This window comes from Bombus pascuorum, chromosome 9, assembly GCF_905332965.1.
Source record: "Bombus pascuorum chromosome 9, iyBomPasc1.1, whole genome shotgun sequence".
NCBI lineage: Eukaryota > Metazoa > Arthropoda > Insecta > Hymenoptera > Apidae > Bombus > Bombus pascuorum.
Window position 1 is genome coordinate 11,299,159 of NC_083496.1, and position 7,245 is coordinate 11,306,403.

The following is a 7,245-nucleotide window of genomic DNA, read 5'->3' on the forward strand; positions in this document are numbered from 1 at the left end:
TTCATATGCAATTTCTCTCTTTTAAGTAATTGCAGAATATTAAAAATTTGTCTAGTAATAGTGTATTTTAATATGGAATGTTAAAAGATATCTTCAACAACTTTTTATATCGTTTTTTTCAAACTTAAATACATATAAAAAATTATCGAATTATATAAAAGTATATGACGCAAAATATAACTTATACATTGTTCTTCAATATCATATGGTAACGAACATTAACAAATTACTGCATTTTTCTTAAATTCCTTAGAAACCTAATGTATTCGTAAAAAGTCTATACAAACGTTGAAATACTGTCGTGAGTCACTACAGGAAAGAAAAGATCAGAGTGTCCTTGCCTCTTCTTGGCTTTCTGTCTCATCGTAGCGAGAGAATGAATCTTTCTTCGAGGACAACGACGAAGACGACGAAGTCGACGACGGCGACGACGAAGACGACGAAAGGAAGAAGAGTGGCAAGAAGCTCGAAGCGTGTCGTCGGCCGATTCCACGCGATAACGTCGTTCCGGTTCTCGAAACCAGCGTGCTGGTTCGCGCGTGAAAGAACACGTTTGCAAGACGGCAATAAAATATTAGGCCCCGGCCCGCTGGTATACACGCCGCGCCGGCAATCTTTCCTAGAAAATTAAATGCGATGTTTTGCTCGATCAGACTTCCCGCCGCGTTTTCTCACGAGTCACTCTGTCGCGCGAGCTTTAAATAGGCCGTGAATGGCAGTCTGCACACGATGCTCCGAAACAATGGCAAAGGAGGATGGGCGAGTTAAGTATAAACAGTACTAAAGGTGTGTCTTGTATGATCTGCTCGATACGACTTGGCCCTGGAACTCGTGAGTCATCATGGTCACTGAAGTTGATTAAATGATAAATGAAAGATGATGACGAAGGAGATAGATATTAATTTTAAGGGAATTATTGTGATCTATCATTCTATGATTTTATTTTGATTGAACTACATTGTAATTTATACAAAAGTAGGGAGGATTGAAGCCATTGTGATCTATCATTCTATGATTTTATTTTGATTGAACTATGTTGTAATTTATACAAAAGTAGGGAGGATTGAAGTCATCATTTTACTATTTTCAAAATTCTTTGAAAACTACTGATAGTCAATGTTGTCAGTTGTACTAATTTCTTTTTATCTATGAAATTATTATACATACGAATTTCGTTCCTCTCGGTTGTAATTGTAAAATATCGCTCTCTTTAATCAATTTGTTATTTCATTCGCAAAGACATTTTTATAATAAAAAGATATCAAGAGTACTTTTATTTTATGTATTTGTTTTATATTATTTTAATACATATCTTCACATATGAAATTTCTTAACATGTCATCTTTCTATCAAAATCAAAAATAGCTAGCAAAATAAAATTCCTGTATTCTATTGAATTGATTGAAGCGAAAGACGTAAGAAAATTTTGAGTTTTTGTAGGAAATAGTACTATCTTTGCTGATCATCGTGCCTAGAATAAATTGTGGATACTTGATAAAAAATGTGACGAAGAGTATCTCGTTCAAGAATAGCTTCAAGATCAAAAGTTCAACTTCCTGAAGTAAATTGATTTCACCGTAAAAGTCCATAATGAATTTCTTAAACACAAGATCACAAGGACGTCAAAGTATGCTTTACTTCTTCTACCATTTTGAATGGCTCTTCTCTGGATTCATGGCACGCTCAGCTTAAAATAGGACACGATTTTGTCGAAGATGGCACACTTCCTGCCTCTCCTTTTTCTTTTACGAAGGCGCTCGCTGTTTAAAGACTGTATTTGCGTTACGTAGCTTATTATCTCAGCTCAGAGGTTGACTAATGTAAATTAACGAAGGCGGAACTGAGCTGTAGTTGAATCTTAAAAGAGTAAGCTATCTTCTCGCTGCTTTCTGGCTGATACGTTGAAAACTCATGTTACGTTATCTGGAAAATTTGAATCTTCAAGTACCAACCTACTTTTAATTAAAAAAGAGAAAGATCCTATTTGAATAATCCCTGTGTTTAACTTCGAAGAACTATAATTTATTTAATATATATTCTGCATGATGACTGGAGGTTCTGCATTTCAGTCTTTTTGTTTAATTTATTCTCATAATTGCTTACAATTTCATTTTATCCTACGTACGTATATGTAAGTGTATATAATACATTCAGTTGAAGTAATTGATTAAAAATTCTTGACAAGAAAGATTTGATACAACTCTCCACAATCACTTATATAAAGTAGCCTTGAGAACTAATATTTATTATCCTACATCGAGGTCTACACTTTCATTCAAAGAAGTATACGGATCCTGTATAATCGTTATAGAATTATATCCTTTATAATCATTATTGGTTGAGTTGATTTTTAAAAATCAATATATAATAAAATCAATATAATAACAAAACTAGCACCTTTTCTTTCGACAAACATCACCATTCATAAAATCTTCTTTCCAACTCATCTCTAATCAATTTTATTTTAAAATAACTCTGTACGAGAATCAATTTCTAAGAAAAAGGAGGAAAGAAATTTTTTACTTCTTCTTGGAAATAAGTAAAAATACAATAAAAGAATTCTAACGATTATCGTTTTGGAGCAACTTATCGCTGCCATAACGTCGATCGAACAAAGCTAGGATAGATATAACAGCCACCGTCATCCTCGCAGACTATTCATAGTCTTGAATGACCAATTTCGAGACGAGGTACATATTCAGATCGCGTTTGCTCGCCTCGAAGGGCTTGCGTCGTGTTTCACTGACGTTCGTTCTAGCCTTGTTAGCGGTTCAACAATGTAAATCAATCGGAAAATAAGGCAATTTACTCTGGCGCAAGGAATTAATAACCAATTAGACGCGGTCTTAAGGCCGCGAGCGATGTTCAACGATTTCTAGAGAGTCGGCCGACATGTTAAATTACGCTTTTTTCTGCTTGTATAAGCATTACTGGCGGCTACTAATTACGTGAAGTCTATACGGTGAAAAAGTGAAAGAGAAAAGCGTACGTGATATAGTCTTGTGCCTCTATGCTTGGACAATAGCTATATCAGTCGCGTCAGTCTTCATTGAAAATTGCCGAACCATCCAGTAACGGCGATACACGCGCGATCAGCTTTTCCAATTTTGCGTTTAATTGGGTGGTAAACGCGTTCATGCAGCACACGTTCTGATTGTGTATTAATTTCGCTATTTGCGACTCGAATGTTAACATTGTACATTAGTTCAGCCCGCCTATATTCTATATGTAGGTAACAGGAGGTAGTAATATATTCTTTAATCTTTTTCTTCTTATTAGATGATTGTTATTAATTATTTAACCGCTTCGGCCTTTTTTGTTCCTGCTTGACTGCGTTAATTGATTGTTGGGTTCGTTAATGACTCCACCACTCCATTGACTCTACTGCTTGAGTTCGTTTTGCTTCTAATGATCAACGTTACTTTAGTACCTTTTCAATTGCTTATTATATTGTTCTGAACTATGCATTCTGCAGGCACAGTTGTTGTATATGTGTGCATGAAACAAATTAGTTCTTTCAATTACAGTCCGAGTATGGACCATCAACATCCTATATCCTCAATGTACATTATCCTCAATCAAATGTAACTTTCTTTAGACGAAGGAATATCTAATGATTCCAAATTAATCAATCAAATTACTGCACCAAAGTTTCAATATAGAAACACCACTTCCTCTAAACACGTATGACGATCAACCGAATCCAATCTCATTCAAATCATCTAGAAACATGTAATTGCTCTGAGAAATGACCAAATTAATCGATCAAATTATTAAAAGTAGTAAATCCAAAGTTTCAAGCAGAAACACCGCTCGCCAAGCAATTAGAATTCCATTACGTCGTTTCATAAAGTATCAGCGATCTTTTCTTGAATCTACGCGCTTAACATAATCGTCATTTAATCATACACGTGTGGTGTACGTCCGTTTCGCGTCTTGCAACCTACAATTTCCACTAACAAACAGTTCACGGAATTCTCACACGAGAGATCGGTATCTCTCGTCCGCGTTTGAGCGGTGCACGGGTCAGTAAATCGCACGGCGCGACGTTTCGCGCCTCCGCGGCCATCAGAAACAGCTGCTTATGTGCCGTTAAACGTCACAGGGATCGAGCAAAATCTTCGTTGATGCCGTTTACACGCGGCGGATCGCGTACCACTGCGTGCTCGGAAGTCACTGTGCACCGTGACTTCTTATCCGGGATCTCGGACGATGGTAACTGTTCATTTGTCGAAGGACAGACCGCACGACAGGGAACGTGGCCGACAATCCATCGACCTAGTCGCAAGAACGGCGATAGTAACGACTTCCGGTACGTGAAAGGCAACTCTGTGGCGACTGTCTTACGGATATTTTTCGAAGCATCCCTCTTTGTGATGCGGATCGATCGTTTCGTGTGGAATGTATAGGTTCATGTGATTGGGTAAAAGGAGACTCTGATGCGAATTTTGAGAGTGAATTTCAGACTTTGATACGCTTATCGTAAAGCAAACCCTTTACACGTACTATTGTTTGCATGAAAAGTCGTATGTAATGGTAAAATTAATAAATATATGTATGTATAATAAATTTAAATTTTTTATCCTCTTGTATAAAATATTTTTGTTGAATACAGGTAAACTTTACAACATACTGTTCCTTTTTCATAGCACACAAATCTTTTAAAATGTATAGAATTGTCAAGTTTGAACAAGAAAATATATTAAATTGCAGAAATTTATCTGGTGATGAAAGGAGAAATTTTATCGTCCTTTCTGTACATATTTATTTTGTGCCTAAGGCATATACAGTATAGTTCTTTGTCTTTTGGCATTATTCCAATTCCAAAACGAGTCGCGCAAAATTTGTTAGTCGATTAACAAAATTTAATTAACATAAAACAAAAACTTAACTGAAAACTGCTTCCCAAGAATCGTAATTCCATTGAACGATGTCGAACCTCGTTAGTCTTGATTTTATGCCATAATTTTATCCATCCTACTTAAGCCATCTTACTTTTTACTGACACAAGTAATTGGATTCTAGTTTCCTTGAAAGTTCCTTGTAAACATGTCTACGTCAATAGTCCAATTACTACTTCTTACTGAAGGATTTAACAATTTTTACAACATGACGCTTAAGAAACCTTATTAGTTTAAGAGATGAAAATTATGTAGATTATCGCAAGAACGAAATGCGTAAGAATCGGTAATTCTAGTATTGTAGATGCTGTTTTCCTTCCTTTTCACACGTTTAATTGGAAATATTAAAACGATGGATCAATTAAAGACAATGAAGCAGCAGAAATTCCAGTGAGATAAATGGTCCGTTAAGTTAATCCACTAAGGAACTCAACCCGTTAAGTTTGCACAGTCGAAGACTGGCGGCTCTTCCATTGCTTCGTTACGATCCCAAAGGTACATTGGAAAAAGGAAGCAGCTGCCCCAGAACATTTCGATCTGAATGACACTGTTAACTTGGAAAATCAACAGGGAGAAATACTCTAAATTACCTAACGGTGACACATAACGGACATAAAATTTTAACTTCTCGAAGCATTTGACCGTTACGGTTATCGTGTTTTACAGATAATGAGTTTTACAATTCATGTCTCTCACACATAGCACATTGCAATAAAATCCGCAGGCAAAGTTCGAAGGTAAGATAATTTGTTTCTTTGAAATTTCCCTTTAGATTATATTAATATTGATACACGCTATAATGAGCAATCACGCGATATATGATATGGCAATAAAGATATAAATCCGCCATAAATTTAAGATGCAACGCGTTTCTTTGCTCATTAAAACTACAGATAAATAATAATTCCTTTTCTGACTTATCTTCATTCCATCCCATATATTGTATTTACTTAGTTAGATCTTCTTGTACGATAATTTAATTAATTGATAACATTTAATTAATTGATAAGTTATAACTTTTGTGCATAAAGCATCTTTACAGGTTTATGTATTTTATGTGAAATAGGACAACTAGTTGGTTCGTAATTCATAAGGTGGAATTTTACTTGTTTTATTATCAAACTGTTGGTTTGTAATTTAGAAAATGGCTTTTAAGATTTCATTGATAATATTATTCGAACAAGATACATGGTAAGAATTGGCGGAAGTGAAGATCCGGAGCACCGACCCGACATGACCTGGTGAAATTTAGAGCATCGAACTAACATGAACGGGAACATCGAATTTTGTTTGTGGGAGGTAATTTCGCAAACATCCTGCATAATATAAATACTTTACGTACATCTCCAGCAAGAAGACCATGTATCAAAAGCAACTAGTTGTAGCCGCGAGTCAGTGAGGTGAAACGGGAGATCCTCGAAAATGATAAAGAAACGACAATGCGTCGCTATCGTTTCGTCATCGATCCCGGGTTCCCTTCGGTAGAAAACCGTGGGCGTTGATTGAGTGCACGCGAGCTGATCGTGGCTGGTCGTTTTTCTTTGGCGATTCGAAATGCCAGCATCCCATAATGCAAACAAGAAATTTACTAGATCAGTGGCTAGTTGATACGATGACATCCACGGTGGTTCTACAGTTCCATGGTGTTCGTCCACTAACGATACAATCAACGTATCGCCGATCCATCTAGTTGTTATCATAATTAATGACTGTTCGCTTAATTAACTTCTATCGGACAATTAATGGCCTTCTTGAATTTTATTACTCGATAATCGTTCGTCCAGGAACGTTGTGGTTAAGCTCATTTAAGATGTATGACCATGTCTACTAATACCTGTCCGTTTTCAGAACCAGTATTATTTTTTCTTTGTTTAAATACGTTTATTGCCGTATAAACTTTTCAATATCATAACAAAATAAAATAAAAAAATAACATAAAAATTAACAAAGAACTTGCAACCCAGGAATTTGTAGTCTCTACATACGTGACAAAAATGGTAATAGGTATAAGGGTCACAACTTGAATTTCAAGAAATCCTAACTAAACATTTGTACTACGGATTTTTGTGACATCCATATTTTTGAGAACATCGTTAAAGAAGTAAGACCTCGGTAGAAAATTAGTTTATGGGTATTTTATATATTTTTTCATATTATGTACATTTTTTGTAATTTTGCACTTCCCAATTTCCTATAAATGCATAAAAATTCGTAGTCTCCTGACACCATGTTGTCTGTAATACGCTTTGTATTTCAATGGAGAAAAACGCTAGTGAAATCAGAGCCAATATTACGCCGTAAGTCCTCCGGCCGTGTATATTTAAGATCGTTACACAATGACGAG